Below are 16,042 nucleotides of genomic sequence, written 5' to 3' on the forward strand. Positions count from 1 at the left end.
AGCACAGCCCAAGAAACTGAACATCAGTGTGAGGTTATGATTATGTGCCAGCAGAGGGAGACAGAGTAGATCTGATCTGTCTTCACAGTGCTGTCTGCTGAAGAACTGATGCTGAGAGAGAGAGAGAGAGAGAGAGGGAGGGAGGGAGAGAGAGAGGGAGACAGAGAGAGAGAGCGAGAGGGAGAGAGAGGGAGAGAGAGACAGAGACAGAGAGAGAGAGGGAAGAGAAAGACAGAGAAAGAGAGAGAGAGAGAGAGACAGACAGAGACGGAGAGAGAGAAGGAGAGGGGGAGGGAGAGAGAGAGAGAGCTGTGTCTGTGCTCTTACGGCAGCAGCGCTGGAGTGTGTGTGTGAGAGAGAGTGTGTTTGGCGCAGTCATACAGATGCAGTGTGTGTGTGTCCTGACAGCAGCATGTGAGTGAGTGTATGTGTGTGTCTGTGTGTTTTGTGAGCAGGTGTTTTCGCCAGGCATCAGAGGGAGGGACACACACACCCTCCAAATGAGCAGCAGCACGGAGGCGGCCGGACTATTTGCCTTTTTCTTTCGTTTTTTGTTCTTCTTCTTCCTCATCGTGGTCGTGGGAGGTGCTTTCTCCTCTCATCTGCTCGTGCTGTCCATCATCTGCCTGCTCGTCTATTTCTCCATCTATCTCATCTATAATTTCTCTGATTTGTGAGCGGAGGACTGTGTGCTCTCACCTCTTCTTCTCTTCCTCCTAAGATTGTTTGATTGTAGGTAGGTTGCTTTGTGTTCACTGTAGTGTGTGTGTGTTCTGTTTGCAAACCACACACATGAACACACACACACACACATGCAGTATGTGACGAAGAGATAGAGAGAGACGTGTGTCTTACCTCAGTTAGCTGTGTGTGTGTGTGTGTGTGTGATCACAAACACATTATAATACACTCACCTGTCTCTCTGCCTGTCTCTCTCTCTCTCTCTCTCTCTTCATTCTACTGGTCTCTCACCTGTGTGTGTGTGTGTGTGTGTGTGTGTGTGTGTGCGTCTCAGTTTTTTTTCTGCTTCTCTTTCCCTGTCTTTCATTCATTGATCTGCTGCTCTTTCTGATATTATTCATGCACCAGCGCTCATGTGTGTGTGAATAATTAATCTGTTCATTAATAGAGAGTCTGATCAGACCACATATACTGTGTGTGTGTGTGTGTGTGTGTGAGAGACCCTCCATCATCCTCCGCGTGTCTCTCTGCGGTCGTCTGTTATCTGTGTCTGAGAGGACTCGCGCTGGATGAGGGTTTGGATGCAGCTCTTCTCTTCTGTTTCTCCTGAGGAGACTCGCTCGCTCGCTTCATTCATGAGTCTGGACTGCGCCGCGTCTCCAGATGAGCAGACACACGCGCCTCTTTCTGCTCTTTTACAACTGGACTAAATGCGGAGTGAAGCCGGTTTAGCAGAGGTGAATGTGAACGGATCGCCGAGCCGCCGGAGGACGTGTGCGCTGTTCGGTGAGTGTGTGTGTGTGTGTGTGTGTGTGTGTGGGGTTCTCATTGTGTAAAGGAGAGTCAGATTTATACACCCCCCCCCCCTTCTGTTATTTTAAGTCATCAAAAAAATGAACTCCAAACTTCATTACATGAGATTAAACTAGATTTATTTGAGTTTTTTAAGACAGACAGGAACAAGTTTGCCCTGCACTGGTCGAGATGTTGTATCAGACTAGTGGAATACAATTTTACCTCTTTATTTAACTACACTTTATCCATTTGCATCTGTAAATGTTTCCCCAGATTACCGTTTTATTCCCATCTATACTCTGAAGGCTTTTACTCAGGGGTTTGTTTATAGATTATTTGCCTGTATGAGATAAAAATAGAAATCCTAAACAAAATCAAACATGAATTTTCATCTGGCTTTGTTCATCCAGTGTATGCAAATTAGTACATATTTAATTAGATAATGCCTCGTGTGTATTTGAGCATTTTCAGAAAACCTGTATAAATGACCCTTTTTCTAAGTCTATAATTTCTGAAACATTCAGGTTAACTGCAGGAAAGGTGCATAAACTAGGACAGGAAGCATAGATGAGGAAATATGCAGAGTAGAGATGATATTTAAGAACTAAAATACAGATTATTACTCATCCTGTAACTACTGTACTGTTAGTCTACTATCTTACTTAAACTGCCATTTGTGACCAATTATCTGTAAGAACATGCAAACAATAAAATGCCAAACAAACTGTATTTATTATTTCATCATATTCACAGTGTCGGACAAAAAGATGCTTTGAAATAAGTCTCTTGTTTGCTGCTTCACATTTTTCTGTAAATGTACTCTTCCAAACATTGAGGTAAATTAGGGCAATTAATTTAGTAATATTAATAGATTTATAATGTTACAAAACATTCTATTTCCAATAAAAGCTTTTCTTTTGAGCTTTCTATTCATCTGTGAATGCTGAAAAATAAAATGCATCATGGTTTCCAAAAAAACTATTGGGCTGTGTTCAACATTGATAATAATCTTCATGTTTCTTGAGCAGTAAATCATCATATTATTCTGATTTCTGAAGATCATGTGACACTGAAGACTGGAGGAATGATGCTGAAAATACAGCGGAGCATCACAGAAATAAATTACACTTTAACACAGATTCACACAGAACACAGCTGATTTAAATCATAATAATACTTCACTGTATTGTACATTATTTTTGATCAAATAAATGCAGCCTTGGTGAGCAGAAGAGACCTCTTTCAGAAATATCATTATTCCAAATGTTTTGCAAGTATAATTTCTAATATATTCATAAAGATCCTCCGTTAACTTCTTGAATGCATCTGTGAGGTGAGCAGATCACAAATAATCCAAGTGTTGTGTGGAGAAATGTTTGCTTCGAGTACATGCTTGTGTCCTGCATGTCATTAGTGTTTGGCCTCACACACACACACACACACACACACACACTCAGAGGAGAGCTCAGGTAGTGGAGCACAGTCCCACTTTAAGAAACTGGGCCGACCCAAATGGGCCGAACTCTTGCCTCTGGTCTCTGATGTACCCCACAAACTCTGGATCCTCCAACCTACATATCACTGTCTACACACACACACACACACACACACACGGGCGGCGAATAACCCACTTTAGCGCCTCACACACTCGCGCTGCTCCTAATAGCTCCTCAGATGAGTGGCGCTGCTCTTAAATTGATTGAAGTAATTAGAGATTACAGCAGCTCGTCACTCACCCAGCTGTAATTGGCTCAAGCTGATTTCTGACCGCCTCCTCATCATCCTCTCACTGATCCGGTGTCAGACCTGAGACGCTTCCCATCAGCCCTCACCACCGCTCGCCTTCAGGCTTCTGTCTGACACAGCGGACACTCTTTCAGCCACAGCCAATTACAAAAGAAGAGCAAATGCCATTCATGTTTTATATATTCTTTAATGCAGAATCCAGGTTTGGGTAGAAACAGAGCTCACGGATGATAAACACATACAGTACAAACACAGGCTTGTGTCTTAGCTGTCCTTGTTTCAGTCTAATAATACTGCTGCTCTGTACAATCTACTTGTATTGTAACATTCATAAAGAATTAAAGTAAATGTTACATAACTATACGTAAGTTCACAAGTAAAATCTTAATTCTTAATAAAACAACAAAAGCAATGAGAAAGCATTTTAAATACAGCTGGAAAATCAACCTTATTACTTATTCATGGGTACCAATATAGAATTCTTTTCTTTTATTTTATTTTATTTTATTGCTTGACTGTTTCATGTAGAATTGAATTTTTGTCTGTAGTTTTTACTACACCACAAAATCATTTTTATCAGTGAAGACTGAGGATCATGGTTTAGCTGAGGGTTACTTGCACATGATTATGCATTATTTACTGTTATTCTAAAAGTAAGGACATGTAAGGCTTAACAAGGACACTTTAAAATGAAGTGTTACCTTAATTCCATAACTTTATTTCGTCATTGTTTTTTAGAGTCTCGAGGTGCATCTTTTAGCAGATTTGACCTGAATTTGTCCAAATGCACAGATATTTATTTTCGTCTGATTTAGTGTGGGAACTCATTTGGCCAATCAATTTAGTGACATCTCTCTCTCTCGGTGCTGGTAATGTAGTTGTAGTATATTTATTTTTCTTTTCACAAGGCTATTTATGCAGCATCTACATCCCAAACAGACAATTTATATAATATGCTGAGATTATTAGAATAAAAATATTTATGACATTAATAAGCCATTTCCACTTTGAAGACCTTTACCCTAAGTGTCATAGATTTCATTATTGTGGTTTATTTGATTGCCTAGTACGCAGTCTATTTACAGTAAATCAAACTGCCCACTGTGCTGGCAGAAGCTATTTACAGTAAGTCCAGTGACTAGACAACACTACAAAAGATGATTGAGAATCAACACATCCAGTGGTGTAGAGGGTAAAGCAAGCTGTTGTCTTTTTAACACAGTTGACCGAGTTCTAATCCGCCTTTTGCTGACCTTTATTTTTAGTTCTTTTCAAATCTCATATTACATTGGAAAGGTATTTATTTTCAATAAAAATAATCAAAAAGTTGATAAAAAACTACTGGGTATGGTTAGGGTAAGTGTAGGCTTATTATTCCAATAAGGTGGTTACACTAAAATGCACTTAGTGTAAATAGCTTCTACACTATTTATTGTTATTTATAATCTAACTTCTGTGTGCATCTGTCCTGAATTTGACCAAACATACAGATATTTAGCTTTTGCCTGATTTAAGACCTGCAGGATTGATGAGAATCTTCATGTCCTGCTGCTCAGGGGTAATAATGCGAGTGACGGAAGGGAAGATTCTCTCCTCCTCTGCCCCCTGCAGGCCACACTGTCACATTCGCACCTGTTTATACCTGCCAGACGCTCCTGCCAGACACACCGCAGCGAGCGACACTCCAGACACCTGAGACACGCCAACACAAACAAACAAACACCTACGTACAGCGCAGAGTGAAAGAGACTACTGACACACACACACCTCCATACAGCGCAGAGCAAGAGAGAATGCTGACACACACACACACAACCTCGTTGTGGTTTGTGGTCTGGATCAGATGACGTATGTCTCTTTCTCAGTTTCATGAGTTCTGCACATCATTCTTTCCATGAACGTCCTGAATGTTTGACTGGCTATTTTTTTTTTTTTTTTATCTGGTGAACTTTGAGAAAACACATAAACTCATAGAAATAGAAAACAATTAAAAAGTCCTATAATTAGTCAATCCAGTTTTTTATATTGACTATGCATTCCATTAGTTTTTCAAATTGGTGTGTTTCACCGGGCCGCGAAGAAATATAGAGCTGAGTATCATCAGCATAACAGTGAAAGCTAACACCATGTTTCCTGATGATATCTCCCAAGGGTAACATATAAAGCGTGAAGAGTAGCGGCCCTAGTACTGAGCCTTGAGGTACTCCATACTGCACTTGTGATCGATATGATACATCTTCATTCACTGCTACGAACTGATGGCGGTCATATAAGTACGATTTAAACCATGCTAATGCACTTCCACTGATGCCAACAAAGTGTTCAAGTCTATACAAAAGAATGTTGTGGTCAATTGTGTCAAACGCAGCACTAAGATCCAATAAAACTAATAGAGAGATACACCCACGATCAGATGATAAGAGCAGATGATTTGTAACTCTAAGGAGAGCAGTCTCAGTACTATGATACGGTCTAAATCCTGACTGGAAATCCTCACAGATACCATTTTTCACTAAGAAGGAATATAATTGTGAGGATACCACCTTTTCTAGTATCTTGGACAGAAAAGGGACATTCGAGATTGGTCTATAATTAACAGCTTTTTTGATGAGAGGCTTAATAACAGCCAGTTTGAAGGTTTTGGGGACATATCCTAATGACAATGAGGAATTAATAATAGTCAGAAGAGGACCTATTACTTCTGGAAGCACCTCTTTTAAGAGCTTAGATGGTATAGGGTCTAACATACATGTCGTTGGTTTACATGATTTAACAAGTTTATACAATTCTTCCTCTCCTATAGTAGAGAATGAGTGGAACTGTTCCTCAGGGGGTCTATAGTGCACTGTCTGATGTGATACTGTAGCTGACGGCTGAATGGTTGCAATTTTATCTCTAATAGTATCGATTTTAGAAGTAAAGTAGTTCATAAAGTCATTACTGTTGTGGTGTTGGGAAATGTCAACACTTGTTGAGGCTTTATTTTTCGTTAATTTAGCCACTGTATTGAATAAATACCTGGGGTTATGTTTGTTTTCTTCTAAAAGAGAAGTAAAGTAATCAGATCTAGCAGTTTTTAATGCTTTTCTATAGGATAGGTTACTTTCCCGCCAAGCAATACGAAATACCTCTAGTTTTGTTTTCCTCCAGCTGCGCTCCATTTTTCGGGCTGCTCTCTTTAGGATGTGAGTATGCTCATTATACCATGGTGTCAAACTGTTTTCCTTAACCTTTCTTAAGCATAAAGGAGCAACTGTATTTAAAGTGCTAGAAAAGAGAGAGTCCATAGTTTCTGTTACATCATCAAGTTGTTCTGAGGTTTTGGATATGCTAAGGAATTCGGATACATCAGGAAGATAACTTAAAAAGCTGTCTTTTGTGGTAGAAGTGATGGTTCTTTAACAAGAAGTAGAATTTACAATTTTGTCTATATGAAGTTTACACAGAACTAAATAATGATCTGAGATATCATCACTTGGCTGAATAATTTCAACACTATCAACATCAATTCCATGTGACAGTATTAAATCTAGAGTATGATTTCGACAATGAGTAGGTCCTGAAACGTGTTGTCTAACACCAATAGAGTTCAGAATGTCTATAAATGCTGATCCCAATGCATCTTTTTCATTATCGTTATGGATATTAAAATCACCAACTATTAAGACTTTATCTGCCGCCAGAACTAACTCGGATGTAAAATCACCAAACTCTTTAATAAAGTCTGTATGGTGGCCTGGTGGCCTGTATACAGTAGCCAGTACAAACATAACAGGGGATTTATCATTAATCCTTGTTTCTCTGGATAATGTTATATGAAGCACCATTACTTCAAACGAGTTATACTTGAAGCCTGCATTGAGTGAGTGAGCGAGTGTGTGTGTGTGTGTGTGTGTGTGTGTGTGTGTGTGTGTGTGTGACTCTGAGTGTGCGTTTGCTTTTGAGTGAGTGAGTGAGTGAATGTGTGTGTGTGTGTGTGTGTGTGTCTGAGGGTTATGTCTGAAAATGAAGGTATTTTCTCTCCCTGCAGATGCTCTGAAACCAGGACACTGAAGATCAGCAGTTCCAGAGGACACACACACACACACACACACACACACACACACACAAGAAAAAGAGAGATACTGCAGACCGACTGCTATCAGTGTCCACAGGTAAAAAAAAAAAAAAAACACACACATAAACCGAAGCTTTATTGATTGTGAGATGAATTAGTCAATCACTCTATTTTGAATTAGAATATTTCATGTTACACTAATACACTGTGTGTGTGTGTGTGTGTGTGTGTGTGTGCAGTAGGGTATGAGAGCGCTACAGCATCATGTGGTTTCTGAGATGGAGGAGTGAGAGTTTGGCTAAAAACACACAAGGTGAGACACACACACACACACACACACACACACACACCTGCCATTAACCTCAGTATTTTCAGCATTGTTCATTATTCTGTGTTTTTCTCACTGGCTAGATTGGCTGCTGAGTTTTAAGGCATTTGATCACATAAAGATGGCAACACCAGACACACACACACACACACACACACACACACACACACACCGTAATCTGCGATAATCTGTGATAAAGCTGCTACTCTCATCAGAGTTTCACACAAATCAAATCTCATCAACTCAACACACATTCACTGACATTTGGAGAAACACTAGTGTGTGTTTTGATGGGATCGTTCATCCAGAACTGATCAGCATTAGTTATGGTGCAGGTCTCACGTCTGTGTTTCATCAAACTGATCATGAAGCCCTGGACGGTGTGCTGGTTCAAAGCTGATCTATTTCTGGACATGTTTTACAGTCAATCACCTTTATTTATATAGCGCTTTAAACAAAATACATTGCGTCAAAGCAACTGAACAACATTCATTAGGAAAACAATGTCTCAATAATGCAAAAGTCTCTTGGTGGACCGGGCAGCATTTGGCTCCCCCGTCCAGACCTTTAGAGACTCCATGTCTGGCTCAGTGGTAGAGCATCGCGTTAGCAGCGCAAAACATTTTGGGTTCAATTTCCAGGGAAAACACATACTGGTGAAAAAAAAAAAGATGTATAGCCTGAATGCACTGTAAGTTAAATGCATAAATGTAAATAAAATGTAATGTAAATGGATGAGACCTGGAGTTCTAGGTGACCTACCCCAGGAGGTAGTGAACACCATCACTCCACTACATTTCCTAATTAATGTCCCCTAAGTGTATTAGTTACTAACTACAAAATAGTCAGAAGAACACAGACTGCAGGAAAGCAGGTTTGACGAATCAGTGTTCGGGCTTTGCCGGTTAGACTCATAAAAACACTTTTGCTCATGTGCAAACAAGTGTGCGCCGCCACAACCGCAGATGATCGAACTTTTCCACTCAAATCAAGTCTGGGCAGTGCGATATACAGCATCGTCTGCAACGATATGGTAAGTGTTGTTTTAATGATGTGCAATCTGATGTTATCAAGTAGTCTATATCACCAAATCACACACAGAGTGCACACACATTAATTTATTAGTCTATTAAAACTCAATATTCCGGGCACTCTAAATTGTAGATGGCAATTATTCTTCTGTAGGCTTTTTATATTTCTATAATTGAATATAGGCCTAGTTAACTTAATATATATCACACAAAGAGTACCATTTTTTCTGCAGATGCATTATCATATTTAATAATCATTTTATACAAGTTCAGTAAAGCAATAAGTGCCTTACATTTTAGACATAAAGGCACCGATATATTTCAAACAAAGTTTGTTTTCGTTCTTTGGATGCAAAAAGTTTGTTTGTTAACGGTGTACTGTTAACAAGTTTCCAACACCCCCGCGCTGCTGGAGGAGAGGTGTAGGTTAGTGTAAACATGACTCTCGACGCTCACGCGTATCCCCTAAACATGGCACTGGTCAGAATATAATAGACAAAACAATAATGATTAGCAGCCGTTCAGAGTCATGTTTGCAATACAAAACAACCATTCCACAATCAGTCCTTTATGGGAAGTGTGAATGGCTCATAGTCTTAATGCTTTAGCATCATGTGGGAAAAAGTAATGGAATCAGTTTGTCTTGGATGTTTCTCTGCTTCGCTTTTTGCATAACTCTGGGTCGTCGACACAGAGCTTTGTTGCTATTTCTTTCTAGGAAGGAAATACAGTCTCTACATCTTAAAAGTCTCTCCGTGAGCGATTATACAGGTGCGGATATATTTGTGCAGCTCGGCTATTTGACACTCCAATGTGTTCAGGAGATGTTGCTCTCCTTAATGACCTTAATGAATGAGGAACGAAACGGCGGAAAAAAAAAAAAATATATATTTGCTTCTTTTCCATTTTGCATTTACTTGTACTTGTACTTTCAATACCTAAGTACGTTTAAGAATAAACACAGTAAGATATCTGTACTTTTACTTGAATATGACTTTCAGGTATTTTATACTCTACTGATGAATGGGAAGTCAGTGGGTAACCATGTCCTCGTCATCAGTTGTGATTCTAGTCATTTTTCTGGTTATGTTTTTACTAGTCCCATATGATTTGATAAAGCATTGCTTTGTCAGTATTTACTGTATTTATTTAATATTTCCTCAAATATTTGTGTCTTGTTGTAACCGTACTGCCGCAGGACTAGCAGAAATAAGTGAGTGTGTTCCACATGTTAGATGTGAGGCTGTTAATGTGTTATCTGTTTACCAACCCATTGATCTGTGTGTGTGTGTGTGTGTGTGTGTGTGATGGAGTGTTGTGGGTTGTTTTCATTGCTGATGGTGTAATTAGATCAGATTAATTTGAGATCATTATGTGTTGACACTCATGATCACGCAGCGGCAGCACGTGTGCAGACTGATTGATGAATAAACCGATGTCATGTGACACACCTCACACTTCAGACTCTGTGTGTGTGTGTGTGTGTGTGTGTGTCAGTTTGCAGCAGTGTGTTTTGCTCCACAGATTCATGTCTCTCATGAATACTTTAAAATCTAGTCATCATCTAGTCCTCTGCAAGGCTCAAGCGTGTGTGTGTCTGCAGTGGGGTCTTTATGACGTGTGGTCATTCGTGGGCGAGAGAAGGGTGTTTTGAGAGGATCGGGGTGTTGCTGGTCAAGTGCTTAAGGAAGCCGTGGGTCTTCAGCTGTTTCTTGAAGGATCTGATGGTCTCAGCAGTTCAGATGGAGGTCAGCAGAGAGGAACAGAGAATGTTTTGGGTCTGGAGAGAGACTCTTTGTTGTAAGAAGGCTTCGCTCACTCACTGAGCTGAGCTGACGAGAGAAACTGTTTCTTTTTCATCACACTTCATTTTAGAACGTTTAATTTTTTTATTTATCTGAGATCTTACAGTCCGAAACAGCTCATATGATGCAGTTAATGCCGAGTGCACAAACATTTGTTCTTGTGTTGAATGAGAGAGCAACATGAGCACAGCTTTAACTGTAAAGCACTTTTCTGACGAACCAGTAGTTTGACTTCCTCTTTAAATAAGGGTTTATGATAATGCTAGTATCATTTATTTTAGTTTACATCATATAATATCTGGTCTGTTCTGAATAGTTACATCTAAAAAGATTTGTTGTACAGTTCAGGAAAAAAGACATGCTTTGAATGTTTATAATGTTTGAAAACGTTTAGTTTTTATTAATAATGAAATGTGATGATACTAATAAAACCGTGAGTTGCTCTGGATCTCACTGTCCTGTCCAGACGTTTGAGCTTCACTCCTATTGGCTGTCGCTCCTGAGAGTCACTCTTCATTTGCATAAAGTTCAACTTTCACCACTTGCCATAAGCGACTGTTTTGACCAGGATCAGCGCTGTGTGTGTGTGTGTGTGTGTGTGTGTGTGTGTGTGTGTGCACATTTCTCTTGGTTTAGTTTCAGCATACAATCAAACACAATGCTGTTTATGAATATTTCTCCTGTCATTATGGTCAAACTCTTAGTCCAGGTTTTATTCTTCACTGAACATCCAGCTTCACTTACAAAGGACTTAAGATGTGTGTTAACAGCTGAAGATCTGAGTTCAGTCTGAGATCACTGCACCAGCTCAGAGCCTGAACTCACTCTCTCTCACACACACACACACACACACACCTCATCCATGTAATGTGCTCCTGAAATAGCCAAGTGAGCTGAAGCTGTAATCTGTGGAACGCATCAATCAATCTCATTTCACTGATTACAGTGTGTGTGTGTGTGTGTGTGTCATCTCATAAACAGGACTCTCTTATGCTAATTACAGTGATGTGAGTGGCTTCTGCAGAGGGGCGGAGCCTGAGTGAGTGTGTGCGTGTGTGTGTGTGTGAGGCCATCAACTGTATGGAGAGGTCTATTTTAATGGTTGCTATGGAAACTGCGTGGCCAAGAGAAGTGCAGACTCAGATCTCTGTACTGTGTGTCAGTCTCTGCATCACAAACACTTTCCTCTCCTCCGTCACGTCCAGTACAATACACTACACATCTTCATTTGACTGTCCCTAATGTCCATCCCAACCTGAAAGAATGCAGTGTGAAAACCCAAAAGAAGAAGATGTGGGTTCCAGCAACACTTCTGTTAGACGTTGCGAGCTCTGAGAGATTCAGTGGAGTACAGTATGAGAGTATCTGCGGTCTGTTCTCCTCGCTCATGGCTCTGTAATCACAGCGATCATTACAGCGCTTGTGTAACACGGCTCTATGCGGTGTGTAGGCGCCGGCCGGGTCACTCTCTCTCTGCTCGTCAGGGGACAGTTTATCTCATCCATAATAAACAGGCTGAAGATGTGCATCTAATATTGATCTGCTGAGCATCTGCTGCTGCACTGTTGATGTGTGTCATTTACACCGGCCTCGGTCTCTCAGACCTCAGACCTCAGACCTCGATCTCTATGACCTCAGACCTCTGTCTCTCAGACCTCAGTCTCTCAGATCTCAGACCTCGGTGTAATGATAAAAACTTCCTATTCATCCGAGGCGGGAACCGGCGCACAATCAAAATGAAACTTTAATGTTTAATGTCTGTGGGACTCAAGACCGGCGGTGGGGCGCAGGTGTCGCGGATTTCCCAATCACTTTACCGGCCTCGCTCGTTCCCACATCTCTCGGCCCCGTCCCACTCGTCACACTCTGTCTCTCAGACTTCAGATCTCGGTCTGTCAGACCTCAGACCTCAAACCTCGGTCTCTCAGACCTCAGACCTCAAACCTCGGTCTCTCAGACCTTGGTCTCTCAGACCTCAGACCTTGGTCTCTCAGACCTCAGACCTCGGTCTCTCAGACCTCAGACCTCGGTCTCTCAGATCTCAGACCTCAGACTTCAGACCTCGATCTCTCAGACCTCATACCTCAGATCTCAGACCTTGGTCTCTCAGACCTCGGTCTCTCAGACCTCAGACCTCGGTCTCTCAGATCTCAGACCTCAGACTTCAGACCTCGATCTCTCAGACCTCATACCTCAGACCTCAAACCTCGGTCTCTCAGACCTCAGACCTCGGTCTCTCAGACCTCATACCTCAGATCTCAGACCTTGTTCTCTCAGACCTCGGTCTCTCAGACCTCAGACCTCGGTCTCTCAGATCTCAGACCTCAGACTTCAGACCTCGATCTCTCAGACCTCATACCTCAGACCTCAAACCTCGGTCTCTCAGACCTCAGACCTCGGTCTCTCAGACCTCATACCTCAGATCTCAGACCTTGTTCTCTCAGACCTCAGGGCTCTTATTTGCTCACTTCATCTGTTACGGTCCTTTGGTCTCGGTTGATCTTGTTTTTTTTTTTAAGTTTGAGATGTAGATCCTCCAATTTCTGATCCGTTTAGAGTGAATTTTCCCTATGATTTTTAATAAATAAATAAATGAGAATTAAGAAATTGATTAACATACATTATATAAATATTATTAATATTATTATGCAATATAACTAACCATCTGCATAACTTGGCCATATTTGAAGATGCTCATGTGTAACAAAGGGTTTTTGAATTAGTTTTTATCAGTGCATTTATTGAATATTGATTGGTGGTTGTCAGATCGCTCCAAACTTGCAGCTGTTTTTGCGCAGTGAAATCTTATGATTTTTAACTTAGGTAAATATTTGTTCATTTTGGGATAATAGTGCTTTCTGGTGGCTTGGTCATTCCATCTCTCTCTTTGTCTCTCTCTGTAGTGATATTAAGTGTGAGTTTCTGGTCTGTGACGTTCTGTTTTGACAGAAACAGGCTCTTTGGTCCAGAAGCACTCATCTTTTGAAGTGGATGATATTAATATGCACACAAGCATTTCTCGCCAGTTCTCCTCTGAAAGCCACATATCGTCTGATCGTTAGCACATGCTGTGCAGTATTGTGAAATTCAGATTTCCAAGTGCTTGTTTACTAATTTCCTTTCACAGTACTGATTAACACATAACGTGTCTAAAAGATCCGCCCATTTCAGGAATAACAAAAACAATGGTGAGGTCATCTTTGCGCAGATATCTGCATTTAGGACTGCTGCTGAGCTGTAACCTCTGTCTGTTTTTCTCACAGGATCTTCACTCCTCCATCATGTCCATCTGCATTTACCGTGGCTTAGCTCCACCCTCTCAGGAAAGGCGGGCGTGGCTTCATATTCTGGCTCCGCCCCACGTCACTGGCCCCGCCCGTCGCTGCAGCAGTTGTTGGCCGTGTGTCTGCTGCTGCTGCTGCCACTGGCCGTCCAATCACGGCGCGAGCGAGGCGGAGGGGGCGTGGCCCACTATATCCCATCATCAGTGGCTCAGTATCCGCCCGTCTCCAAGCTGATGCAGGGCCTGAGCATCGCAGTGGTGCTGGTGGGGAACTCCAGTGAAGTGGCGCTCGCCGGCATGCGTGACAAAGATGACTTTGGCCACATGCCACTGGCGCCCAGTGTTGAGATGGTCACCATGAATGAGACAGACCCCAAGAGCATCATCAAGAGCATCTGTGACCTGATGACGGAGCACTGGCTGCAGGGCGTGGTGTTCGGAGATGACACCGACCAGGAGGCCATCGCACAGATCCTGGACTTCATCTCCACGCAGACACACATCCCCATCCTGGGAGTGAAGGGAGGCTCCTCCATGATCATGGCCGCTAAGGTACGTGCACTAATTTTGCTTTTAAACAGATATGGCAAACATTTATGTTTGAAGAGAAGTGGGACTAGCAAAATGGCATGTTAGCACCGCCTATTCACTTTCAATAAAGTGTAGCACACCAATACCTTCAAAAAAGTAAAATCCCAGCCCAACTGTAAATCAGTTATCTTGAATTTTCTCAGCAAATGTTGTGTCTGTTTGGAGCAGTGGTTGACCGATATATCACCATGGCCGATATATTGGCCGATATTTGGCATTTTTCAATATCACCAGACTTGCAGAGGTGCACCAGACTTTTATTTTGACAGCGCTGAGAGCGGGAGCACCTGAGCAAACACGCAGAGCTACACCAAATTTGGTCAGTGTAATCTAAAGCCCTTAGTGATGTTAAATCGGATGTGAAGAGAGGGTTTCAGAAGTGAGTGTAGCAAAATGGCTCGATAGTGCCACCTATTCATTTTCAGTGAAGTGCGCCTCTCACTACGTTTCACGTACATGTAAGGACATCAGTAGACACATGTTACACACCAATACCTACAAAAAAATTATCTAAAGCAAATTCCCAAACTCAATAGGAAGTCACTTATTTGTAATTTTTTTAGGCAAATGTTGTGTCCATTTTCAGGCGTATATTCTTAAAAAAAAAAAAAGGTGCTTCACGATGCCATTGAAACACCTTTTTAGTCCAAATGGTTCCACAAAGAACATTTAACATCTGAGGAACCTTTCTGTTTCACAAAAGGTTCCTTGTGGAGAAAGAAGGTTCTTCAGATTACAAAAAGGTATAAAAGAAATGGTTCTTTAAAGAACCTTTGACTGAATGGTTCATTGTGGAACCAAAAACGGTTCTTCTATGGGATCACTTGAAGAACCTTTTGAAGAACCTTTAGTTTTAATAGAGTCTAGTGTTCTAGCAAACTCCTAGAGATGTAATCATATCAACACCAAATGTGTTCAGTGTAATCTTAAGCCCTTTGTAATGTTAAATTGCAAAGATCTTGAGATTTGCTTGAAGGTTGTGTCCGTGGCAGTCTGACAAATTGCGATGTTTCCCCATGAAACAGGAAGTCGTTAGAACTGAGGCAAACAGCGTCCTATCTTCCCCAAACCTCAGTGTTAATGTACAGTAATTCTGAAGAGATGCATGATGGGAAACAGTGTGTGTGTGTGTGTGTGTGTGTGTGTGTGAGGATGATGATGAGCAGCTGGAAGCATCAGACACTGAGAGAAAATGATCCGGTCGCTGTCGGATGGCAGTGAGTCAGAGCTGCGCCCACACACACAAGGCTATGAGCTCTAAACGCTGCAGAATAACACCGCGCTCGTCTCGTTCTCTCTCTCCACTAAACACGCTGATGAAGATGAAGATGAAGAACCGCTGCTCAGCCCACGCATCCTGTCCAGCGCTTACAGAACAACCTTCACAATGTCAAAACAGCAGCTTCCCAGAGGAACCAGACATACATTCACTGCTAGTCAGGTCACGCATGTTTGTCTCGCACTTTATACTGTATATATATATATATATATATTCATTTAGCTTTTTATTATTCACAAAAATACAAAGAAAAACAAAAGTGTAACATCCAGACAGCACAGGAGATGTTTAAATTGAAAACTGAACAATTCACATGACAACAGAAAGAGAAAAAATGGGGTACAAATAAAATCTGAAAGTTTAGATTCAGAAAAACAAGAATTAAGACGGTTGATCGGAGGCAGTCTCATGATTTTTTTATACGACTAAATGTTTTAATTTGAAGT

The 16,042-nt window shown here is 41.3% G+C and overlaps 1 long non-coding RNA gene across 2 annotated transcripts; it reads left to right on the plus strand.

Annotated features, from left to right (window-relative positions):
• The first annotated feature begins 266 nt into the window (after positions 1-266).
• On the plus strand, positions 267-13,798 carry LOC113074969 (uncharacterized). 2 transcript variants are annotated; one of them, XR_003280860.1, is made up of 5 exons: positions 267-736; positions 1,016-1,467; positions 7,253-7,376; positions 7,519-7,592; positions 13,707-13,798. It is a non-coding gene; the product is annotated as an uncharacterized LOC113074969 (long non-coding RNA). The 2 variants fall into 2 exon arrangements; XR_003280861.1 differs by having other exon boundaries at positions 1,296-1,467.
• Positions 13,799-16,042: the final 2,244 nt, after the last annotated feature.

This window comes from Carassius auratus, unplaced genomic scaffold (genome assembly GCF_003368295.1).
Source record: "Carassius auratus strain Wakin unplaced genomic scaffold, ASM336829v1 scaf_tig00015877, whole genome shotgun sequence".
NCBI classification, from domain to species: Eukaryota; Metazoa; Chordata; class Actinopteri; order Cypriniformes; family Cyprinidae; genus Carassius; species Carassius auratus.